This window comes from Lontra canadensis, unplaced genomic scaffold (genome assembly GCF_010015895.1).
Source record: "Lontra canadensis isolate GAN:19392208 unplaced genomic scaffold, GSC_riverotter_1.0 scaffold23, whole genome shotgun sequence".
Lineage (NCBI taxonomy): Eukaryota > Metazoa > Chordata > Mammalia > Carnivora > Mustelidae > Lontra > Lontra canadensis.
Genome location: NW_022631017.1, coordinates 1,814,085 through 1,825,638, shown reverse-complemented (window position 1 = coordinate 1,825,638; position 11,554 = coordinate 1,814,085).

The window sequence follows — 11,554 nt, the reverse complement described above, 5'->3', positions numbered from 1 at the left end:
CAATTCCTGTCTCTACAAAGTGTCTGCCATGAAGTTCCTTTCCCTTTCATTTTGTTTTAAACAATATTCAAAGAGACCCATTAACTAACACTATCATTTGGGGAAGAGAGATCCGAATGTGGACTTACATAAGAAATGGGAATTCTTACAAGGCTGTTTCCCTTGGCATAGTTGTTGCTTTGTATTGCAACAAAACTCTGCTGCATGGCGATCACAGCATCTTTCTGCTTTGTAAATGCTCTGTTTAACCGGATTCTGAAACACTAAGCCTGTCTCCAAATTCTGGGTTCTCCTTTCTAACCTGATCTGAGGTAAAACCGCACACGGGTAGTGGGTCAGTAATCAGCAGGTCATCACTCCTGAATGGGTTTTGTGCTCAACCTTGTAGTGTTATAACTACCTGGATTTCTTCATTCTCTGTATACTCTACAGTGGTGATAGCTAAGCCCTGAAGAATAAGGTGGTGAGTTCATGATGGAAAGAGAACACGCTTTCATGCAAAGAAATGCAACTACATGTCTGCGCAGAAGCTCGACTGATGGAACCCAGACTTTGCCTCTGGGAGTGCCTGCTCCGGGATGGACTATGGAGTAGATAAGGCTGTGCCAGCTTTTCTCTCACGCTATCAGCATGATTTATTTCACTACTCCCTTCAGTTCCATAATTCTTAGAAAAAAAGACGACCTTGTAATAAATGGAATGCATTTATTCTGAATATACTTCTTCAGGGTTTTTTGAGATAACATTTCTAATGTTTCAGGTATGCAAAAAATGAACTTAAAACGATTTCTAATTCTTTAACAGGGGTTGCCTTCACTAAAAAAGATAAGGGACCACTTGGTTAAGGATCTAGCTTAGGTAATCACATCTTGGCTAATCATCTCCAGGAACAGTTTGTTGAAGAGTGGTGAAATAACTCATTTATAAGACAGCATTCGTAAGAAGGAAAATCTGATATAATCACTGAAGTAATAGTTCCTTGATTTGAAATCTTGAGGACAAAGAGAAATAATTTTACAGTGTTTTTCTATTGTTAAATTTAGGGCATCATTATGGAGTACCTCCTGTGTGTTAACAGTTGATAAGAATGCAGAGCGTAGGTAAGGCATCGAGTCCCAGTCTTCAAGGACATCACCATCATCACAGGAAATGGAAGTTGTATTACAAAAGAAAACACACCAAATGTCTTAGGAGAAATAAAAGGACAGTGTTTATGAGGAAGGAGAGAACACATTTAAGAAAGTAGCGGGGCGCCTGGGTGGCTCAGTCTCTTAAGGTCTCTGCCTTCCGCTCAGGTTATGATCCAGCGTCCACCCTGCATTGGGCTCTCTGTTCAGCAGTCAGCCTGCTTCCCTTCCTCTCTCTCTCTCTGCCTGCTTGTGATCTCTGTCGAATAAAAAATAAATAAAATCTTAAAAAAAAAAAGAAAGCCATGTAGCAGGTGGCATGTGAGAATTAATATAGATGACTTATATTGTGTACTTGGGAAATGCAGCTTCTTTCCTTAGATCATAAGCTCCATGATGCCTCCTTTATCATTTCTCTACATCTATCTACTAATATCTACTAATCTACAATCTATCTACGTAAGCACCTTATACAGGTCAGAGTAGGTTTTCAATGAATGCTTAAAGATGGGAAAAGAAATTAGCATCAAGTATCTACTCTGTGCCATGCCCTTTCCTGGTTGATCTTTACAACAGATAATTGAAGAAAGATCCCTTTAGATCCTCCTCTTACCCTTTCTCTCTTTCCTCCACCTCTTTCAACAGAAGAAATCATGGCTCAAGGAACAAACTGACTTGAGCTAAGGTGCAACAATAGCTATGGAATTAGCTCAGGATCTGTCACTTAATATTTATGTGATCTTGGGCAAGGTAATTACTGGTCTTAGTTTCCTGCTCTTCTAGATGGAGATAGTAATAGTATGGTTCATAGCCTTGCAGTGGGTATCATGTCAGATGAGATATATGAAGTGTGTGGGTCATTGCCCAAGACTTAAAATGGTCAGACGGTGTTAGCTGTTATTAATGATGCTGTTGTTGCCAACACTGTGAAATAAGAAATAATATTTCCCACCTAACTGATTTATTATAAGGAACGCACTGAGATTAAATGCTCTTAATGTGTAAACAACTGTCATCTTGAAATAGTCTCAGTCTCAAGATTTTCTTTGAAAAGATATTTAATGGTGAGGGAAGGTTAGGAGGTCAAAGAGGCTACCTATGTCAGGTTCATTAGACTAGGCAGACTGGATTGACAACCCCAGAACAGTGTTAAAGAGTTAGAAAATATGTGGTATAAGGTAGATAGAAAGGGTGGGGAAGAATGGAAAAGGAGGAAGATATGCTCTGGGAAACTAGGGTGAAGAAAAGATAAGCCAAATACAAAATTGTGAAGCATCCCAATCAGAGATAAGACTGATGAAAGTAAAAAAGAAGACACAGCTCATGTCAAAGAAGAATCAATCCTGTAAAGAAGGTAGGCAGAGGGTGTAGGAAATCATTTAGAATGCTTCAGTTTCCCTGGTCGTAAAGTGGAGGTACTAGTATAAGCCTCAGGAGCAAGCAGGTGGAAGTATATCGTGTTTGACTTGAACTTGCCCTCAGAGACTTAAGGAGATGTGGGGAAAGGCAAAGCTGGGGAAGGAGGTTTGGGCTGACAAAGAGATGGAGGAGAGCTGCTAGGAGCCCCGTGAGACCTGATCCAGAAACCAGCAGAACAGAATGTGAATTCTCAGTAAGGTGCAGAGAGGAACGTCTTGGTTCATGAACTTCTTTTGCTTTGGTAGGCATTTAATTCTAGGCAGCAAAATAATACGAGAACAGGTTGTTTAACAGTTCCAGTGTCAGAGGGGGCATCCCCTGCATTATAAGGGATTTGAAATAAAATTTCCACATCTTGTTTTGGAAATAATTCTTGGCTAGGTGGGCAGAAGGACAGAAAAGTTACAGGTTATGAGTGCTTCTTTGTGTCACATTAGGGCCAGATGAAGAAAGGGTAATGCCCAAAGGATAATGATTATAGACAGAATCATCTATGGAGAGTGCCCTTGGGTTACTATTAAACAAACACACACAAAAAACTCTTCTGTCATTTTTATAAATGCACAAGGACTGAAAACATGGATGACTAATATTTTTGTTTTTCAAAAAGCTACCCTGGGGTGGAGGAACTTGGGATAAGTACAAATATCATTTCTGATTATTGGGCAAAGGTCATTTGTATTTACTGCTTAAAATTTGCAAAATGATCTAAATAAGAATACTTGCAAGTACATTACTGATATGAGAATGTGCCCTGTTTACTGGTCTGTGCTGTGATGATTCTAAACGCAGATTCTCTGCAATAAGGTGGATTTTACTTAAAAAAGCATACATTCAAAACAGTTAAGCGTATCTTAAGACTTTTAGCTGGAAATCACATTTCTTATAGGCCGAGTCTGTGTTTACTCTGTTACATCTCTTACAGTGCCCAAAATACACAGTGCCTTGTATATTATACTGACTTAGACATTATTATTCTTAAAATGTTTAAAAGATTTTACTTATTTATTTGACAGAGAGAAAGAGAGAACACAAGTTGGGGGAGAAGCAGAGGGATAGGGAGAAGCAGGCTCCGTGCTGAGCAGGGAGCCCCAATGTGGGGCTCCATCCCAGGACCCTGGGACTACAACCCAAGCTGAAGGCAGACACTTAACCAACTGAGCCACCCAGAGGCTCCTGACTTAGACATTTTTTTATATTAGAAGAAAACATAATTGATCAAGGGTAGTGGATACCTAATCAATGCTTATTGAACCAAATGTTTTATATTAAATTTTTTGAGATGTGTCCATCTTTTGTGTGTGACCATAGATATGTATGGAAAAGCAAATCAATTATCCACTTAGAATCCTTCATTAAGTACCTGTAATTTCTAGGATAAGACCTTAAATCATTTCTATGATACATGGAGCACTTTGTTGAATCTGTTTTCCTGAGTCTTGCCTCCAAAAGGCATCCCAGGGTTTCAACTGTATACTTGCCTGTTGACTTGGCGCTCTGAATACTCTTCTTTGTCCTTCTTACCAGGCAACTTCAATGTACCTCTAAAGACTCCCCAATACTTCCTCTTTTGAGGGCACATAATACATTTTCTATCTCTGTATTTAAGACAGAGCAGTAATGGGTGTTGTAATGGGTATAATGGGTGACAGAGTTGTAATGGGTGATCAATAAATGTTGAGTTGAACGAATGAGTATTCATGACTGGAAATTCTTGACATAATATTTTGTGAATAACTGAATTGCCTGATACTTGAAAAATGCAAGTGTATTTGTCATTGGGACTACTAAAAAGATCTGGTCCTTCAAGAGACACTAGCTTTGCCATTTTGAAAAAGTAAGGCTTCTTGAAAGAGACCGAGTTTGAGAGCCTACAAGGCTCTGTGACTTACCTATCATACACCAGCTCTGTGATGACACTCCTATCTGAATAAAGTATAAATAACATTATTTAAAAGGATGTTTCAGTTGGCAAAGTGGTGACTCATTTGAATGGGCTCACCATGTATTTAATTAAACTTCTTAAAAAAAAAAGATTATATTTGCATATTTGAGGGAGAGAGAGAGAGATACCAACAGAGATGGTAAGAAAGCACAGGCAGGGAGGAGAGGGAGAAGCAGGGTCCCTGCTGAGCAAGGAGTCCAATGAGGGGCTTGATTCCAGGACCCTGGAATCATGACCTGAGCTGGAGGCAGATGCTTAACCAACTGAGCCTCCCAGGTGCCCCTAAACTTCTTCTTAATGTGCAACAGTGAAAGGTGCTTAGAATGGTCATACATTTGAGCACATCCCCAAAACTGCTAACAGAGTAGAAGGATTTTGTTGCAAGCTGATGGGACACAAATTGGAGCAGGGAGGTCTTCTAGCTTCAGTGACCTCATAGTATAAGCATTGTGTTTGAGATTATTATTTTCTGCAACTGTTTTCTAAAGAATGACTTTTAAGATTCAGGTTATACATTGATGTAATTTTTGCTTAAGTATACACTAAACTAGCCAAACCAAAACAAGATAACAATACAAAACTGGCCAGGAAATCTAGTACTGTGGAACTAAGAAGAAACAAAATTAGTTGCCTGTAAGATTTGAGCTAAGTGAATGCTTTAAACATCACACAATCGAGTTAATATTTAATTTCCTTCAGAATAAGCTTCCTTATTCTGTTAGAACAGTTTTGACCAGAAGGAAAGAAGGTAGATGATTTTTTTCAATACAGATATCTTTTGATAAATTTCTAAGAAAAAATTAGGTAAGAATGATAGCAGTTGAGTGAATTACATTGGTCTGAAGTTATGTTTTCACTGAGATTATAATATTCTTTTTGATACCAGATCAACATACTCAGTATTCAGCAGAAATAAAAAAGTGAATGATTATTGTGGTACTAGTCCATTTGTCTAGGAATACAAAGAAGTGTGAAGACAGATGGATAGAAAAAACCTAATTCATTATAAGGTTAACAATAAAGAAAATAAACATAGAAAGATTATATGTTTTTAGCTAAAAGGTATTTGAGGTTAGATCTGAATACATGGTAAGTATGAGATTATCTTTTCACCATATTTTCCATCTTCCAGTTAAGAGTGATTGCTGAGGAAAGCAAGGTTTTGAGCTGAGTGCCAGCTTAAAATGTGTGTGTGTGTGTGTGTGTGTGTGTGTGTGTATGTGTGTCTGTTTTGATTCATAAAAGTATAAAATATAGTGCCTTACTTTGAAGGTCTCATTGGGGGAGTGAGACTCACAAGATGAAGAGAACTCCATGTAGTGATTAATGACAAACATATGCTTTGTACTTGAAAGTTTAGAACATAGTTTAACATGCCATTTTGTTAAGTTTAAAAAATTAATTTCTAGATTTCATTCTTCTGTTGGGATTTCCTCTGGCTTTACCTTTGGAAGATGGCATCAACTCTGGGATAGTGATTACTTCTTAACCTTTCTTACAGGTCCTGTTCCCTTCTCATTTCTTTTATGATTCAAGACCTCAACAATTACCTCAATGTGATATTGCCCTCTGAATTTGCAAACTGATTTGTGTATTCTTATTTTCAAACTTGTAAAGTACATGGTTCATTATGGAAATAAAACAGATCCTGAAATTTCTAGGATAGAACTGATTGTAAATGTTTTTATCTTGTTGGCAGATCATGTGACTTGACTCCTGGTTAAGAAAATATGTTTGATCTCCTTATCTTCCTGTGGTCTCCACGTTCTTACCAATCATTTAGCCACTGAAACCTTTAACTGACTTTTAACTTTACTGTTGTATATATTCTGAATACATATAGTTATATCTATCTTATATTGTTACATGTATATCCTGAAATTATACCTTTGAAGATATTATTACCAAATCCAATCTCCTTTTGTTTTCCTTAACCTCTCTTTAGTTCTATTCATTGGTCTTTCTTCTTGAATGTCTGGCATCCTAGAGACCTAAGAATTTTGTTCTCTTCCTATGTATTATATTTCTCTTTGTCTCCTTTCATTAATTCTTTTTTGCCTCTCACCGGCCTTATTCTTTCAAATTTTAAATTGTTTACTTTCTTATGGGCTACTGGAGACACACAGACTTCTTTAAACTCAGGAATAGTCTGTTTGCATATCTGTCTCCACTCCTTACCTCTAAGACTCCTCCAGGCTGAAATTATTGCCTTCCTCCAAGCTTTAGGTCCATTCATACCATCCCTCTGAAGCTTGCCTTGGTTACAGTAATTTATTTTCCTTTAAATTCTCAGGCACTTCACCTTCACTACCTCATACTTTTAACAAATGATGTGTTCATGTCTTACTTCCCAGATAAAATACAAATCTTTCAGTATAAGGGCTGTACATCACCTTGTGTTTGTTTGCTTGGTAGGGGACAGTGAACATAATACTCAACAAGTATTTGTTGGAGGAGGGGATCAAGACAGTGGTATATGGAGATCCTGAGTTTACCTCCTTCCATAAACACACCAAAAGGCACACTACACATAGGACAACTATCTCTGAGAATGAACTGAAGGCTAACAGAATAGATCTTACACAAGTGAGGATATAAAAAAAGCCACAAGGAGATGAGTAGAAGGGGTAGAAATGTAGTCCAGTCAGGACTCACAGCCTGGTGCAGTAACCCACAAGTGGGAGGTATTTCATAACCAAAGAGGCCCTGAGGGGCGAGGGGTCCAAATCCCACATTGGGCTCCACAGTTCGGAAAACCTGCACTGGGAATACAAGCACCCATAAAGTCTGGCTTTGAAAACCAGTGGGCTTATGATGGCTTATATCTGACAGGTGAGTCAGAGGGCAAGTAGAAAACTGGGACTTTGCTCTTAAAGGGCCCACACACGATCTCACTCACTGCATGACAACAGTTTGAAAGGCCCCTGGGTATTATGTGAAGGAGAACCATTGACTAATTTTAGGGCATGTGTGGGAGAGGCAGGGATCTGTTAGGATGTTCTTCAGAAATGGAAGCACCATTTTCTTTTCACTTCCCTTCTACCTAGTTGGCCCAGCACTAGGTGGGTGCCATTTCTGACTCTGTCTGTCTCTTGTGCTAGCACCACTTGCCAGCCCCAGTGTTCCCCTATGGACTTGCTTCACCCAACCTACCTAACCCAGATCAGCACTCCTCCCAAGTGGCCCCCCATCCCCCTATACCCAGAGAGCAAGCTCAGCTGGCACTGGAGCCCCTCTCAAGCAGCTCCCTTGCCCCACCACATCCTGTGGGAGGCCTTGGCCAGAATCAGTGGTCCCTCCAAGTGCTCCCACACTTGGGTCCCAGCCCTGCACACTAGAGTGCCTGCGACAGTCATACCTGGACCTTGCAGCCAGTCACACTGGAGGTGTGCCCTGCCTTCCAGCAAGCCCAGGGCTGTCACAGTTGGGCCTCACAGGCAGACAGGCAGGGAGCCAACCTTGCACAACAGTGCACTTGCAGAAGTCATGGCTAAAATAGTTTCCATTATAGGTATCTCAGCCAAACGGGCTCAGGGCTAGCTGTACTTAACAGCATGTGTGTAGCAGTCATGGCTGGGCCTACCATATAGCCACAGCAAGGGAAAGCCTCACATGACAGTAAGTCCACACCAGTCATGATCCAGCCACAATAGGAGGGTGCATACAGCCCACACAGGGGACACTTCTGGGACACTGGCTCAGATGACCAAGGGTGTTTGTGCTACTGGATCCCACAGGGCACATTCTGCATAAAGCCACTCCTTCAAGACATGGAGATGTAACTGACCTACCTAATGCATACAAATGAACATAGAGAGTTAGGCAAAATGAAGAGACAGATAAATCTGTTCCACATGAAAGAACAAGACAAAAGTTTCAAAAAAACAAAACAAAAACCTAAAACAAAACCCAAAACCACAAACAAAATGGAGATACATAATCTGTCAGATAAAGTCCAATGTAATGGTCATAAAAATGTTCATTGAACTGGGGAGATGAATGGATGAATACAGTGAGAACTTCAACAAAGAGACTGAAAATATAAAGAACCAGTTAGTGTTGAAGAATACAATAACTGAAATGAAAAACACGCTAGAGAATCAACAAACAGATTAGATGATACACAAGAATGGGCTGCAATGTAGAAGACAGGGCAGTGGAAATCGTCCAATCAGACATAGAAAATAACAAAGAAAAAAAAATGAGGCTAGGTTAAGGGGCCACTGGGACATCAAGAGCACTAACATTCATTATAGGAGTCCCAAGGAGAAAGGAGAGAGAAAGGGAACAAAAAACCTGTGGGAAGAAATATGGCTGAAAATGTCCCTAACCTGTCAAAGCAAACAGACATCCAGGTCCAGAAAGCATAGAGAGTTCCCAATAAGATGAACCCAAAGTGAACCACATTAAGACACACAATAATCAAACTGTTAACAGTTGAAGAATCTTAAAAGTAGCAAGAGAAAAACCACTGGTTATGTACAAGGGAACACCCATAAGAGTATTAGCTGTTTTATTAGCAGAAACTTTACAGGCCAAAAGAAGGCAGCACAATCAGAGGGCTGAAAGGAAATAACTTAACAACCAAAAATGCTCTACCCAGCAGGAATATCACTCAGAATAGGAGAGATAAGGAGTTTTCTAGGCAAGGCTAACAGAGTTCATGAACACCAAACACCTCACAAGAAATGTTAACGAGACTTCATTAAATAGTAAAGAAAAGGCCATAACTAGAAATTTTAAAATTATGAAAGAAAAAAATCTAACTGGTAAAGGTAAACATATAGTAAAGGTAGTGGATCAATAACCTACATAGTTAGTATGAAGGATAAAAGACTAAAGCAGTAAATTATCTTAATCTACAATAATTAGTCAAGGGATACTCAAAATAATAAGATGTAAAATATGTCAAAAACTTAAAACATGGCAAGGAGAGTAAAAATGTGGTATTTTTAGAATAGGCTTGAACTTAAGCAGCCAACCATATTAAAAAGACTGCTATATATATAGTATATTATATATGAACCTATGGTAACCACAAACCAAATACTTACAATAGAAACAGAAAAAAAATAAAGGGACAGGAATATAAATATAACACCATGGACTGTCATCAAATTGCTGGGGGGAAAGAGCAAGAGAAGAAAAGAAAAACAGAGAAGAATTACAAGACAACCAGAATAATCAACAAAATGACAATAAGCAGGTATCTATCAATAATTACTTTAAATGGACTAAATTCTCCAATCAAAAGACATAGGGTAGCTAAATGAATAAGAAAACAAGACCAATATATATGTTGCCTACAACAGATTCACTTCAGAACTAAAGATACACAAAGACTGAAAGTGAAGGAATGGAAAAAAGATATTCCATGTAAATGGAAATGAAAAGAAAGCTGTGGTAGCAATTCTGATATCAAACACAATAGGCTTTAAACCAAAGACTGTGACAAGACACAAAGGAGAACATTAATAATGATAAAGAGATTATCCAACAAGAGGATTTAACTCTTGTAAATATCTACACACATGACATAGGGACACCTAAATACATAAAGCAAATATTAAGAGACATAAAGGGAGAAAATGACAGTAATATAATAATAGTATGGAATTGTAACACCCCACTTACAGCAAGGGACAGAGCATCCCGACAGAAAATCAATACAGAAACACTGCCTTGTAGGATACATAGACCGGATGGACTTAATAGATATATACAGAGTATACCACCCAAAACCAGCAGAATACACATTCTTTTCAAGCTCATACAGAACATTCTCTGGGATAGATCACATGTTAGGCCACAAAACAACTCTCAATACATTTAAGAAGATTTGAAAACCCATCAGGCTTCTTCTCCAACCATAGAAGTATACATGTAGCAATCAATTAGAAGAAAAAGGAATAAAACACAAACTCCTGGGGCGCTTAGGTGGGCCAGCTGGTTAAGCATCAGACTCTTGATTTCGGCTCAGGTCAGGATCTCAGGGTCATTAGATAGAGCTCCTTGTCAGGCTCTGTGCTCAGTGGGTCCCCTTGAGATTCACTCCTTCTGCCCCTCCCCCAACTCCCTTGTGCGCTCTCTCTCTTTCTCTCTCAAATAAATAAATCTTAAAAAGAAACAAAACAAAACAAAACAACCCCCCCCAACTCCTGGAAGTTAAACAACCTATGGATCAACAAAGAAATCAAAGAGAGAATAAAAAGGGAATTTACCTTGAGGAAAATGACAATTGAATCACAACAACCAAAACCTATGGGACATAACAAAAGCAGTTTTATATTAAAAAAAAAAAAAAAGCTGTTCTGGGAGGGAAGTTCATAGTGATACAGGCCTAGCTCAAGAAACAAGAAAACTCCCAAATAAACAATCTAACTTTATACCTGAAGAAACTAGAAAAAGAAGAACAAAATCCAAAATTAATAGAGGGAAAAAATAATAAAGACTAGAGCAGAAATAATAGAAATAGAGATTTAAAAATATATGAAGAGATCAATGAAACTAAGAGCTGTTTTTTTTTTTTTTTTTTTAAAGATTTTGTTTGTTTATTTGACAGAGAGAGAGACAGCGAGATAGAGAGTGGGAGAGATAGAGAGTGGGAGAAACAGGCTCCGCCCTGAGCAGAGAGCCCAATGCAGGGCTTGATTCCAGGACCCTGGGATCATGACCTGAGCCCAAGGCAAACGTTTTAACAACTGAGACACCCAGGCACCCAAGAGCTGGTTTTTTAAAAAAAAAAAAAAAAAAAAAAAAATTAATATACTTTAGCCAGACTCAAAGAAAAAAGAGAAGGCTCAAATAAATAAAATCAGAAATGAAGTTCAACAGATACCACAGAAATACAAAGGATCATTAAGAGATTTCCACAAAAATTATATGTCAATGAATGAAGCAATCTAGAAGAAATGGATAAATTCCTAGAAACACACAACTTTCCAAGACTGAATTACAAAGAAATAGAAAATCTGAACAGACTGATTACTAGCAGTAAAATTGAATCAGTATTCAAAAACTCCCAACAAACAGAAGTCTGGGACCAGACAGCTTTACAGGTGAA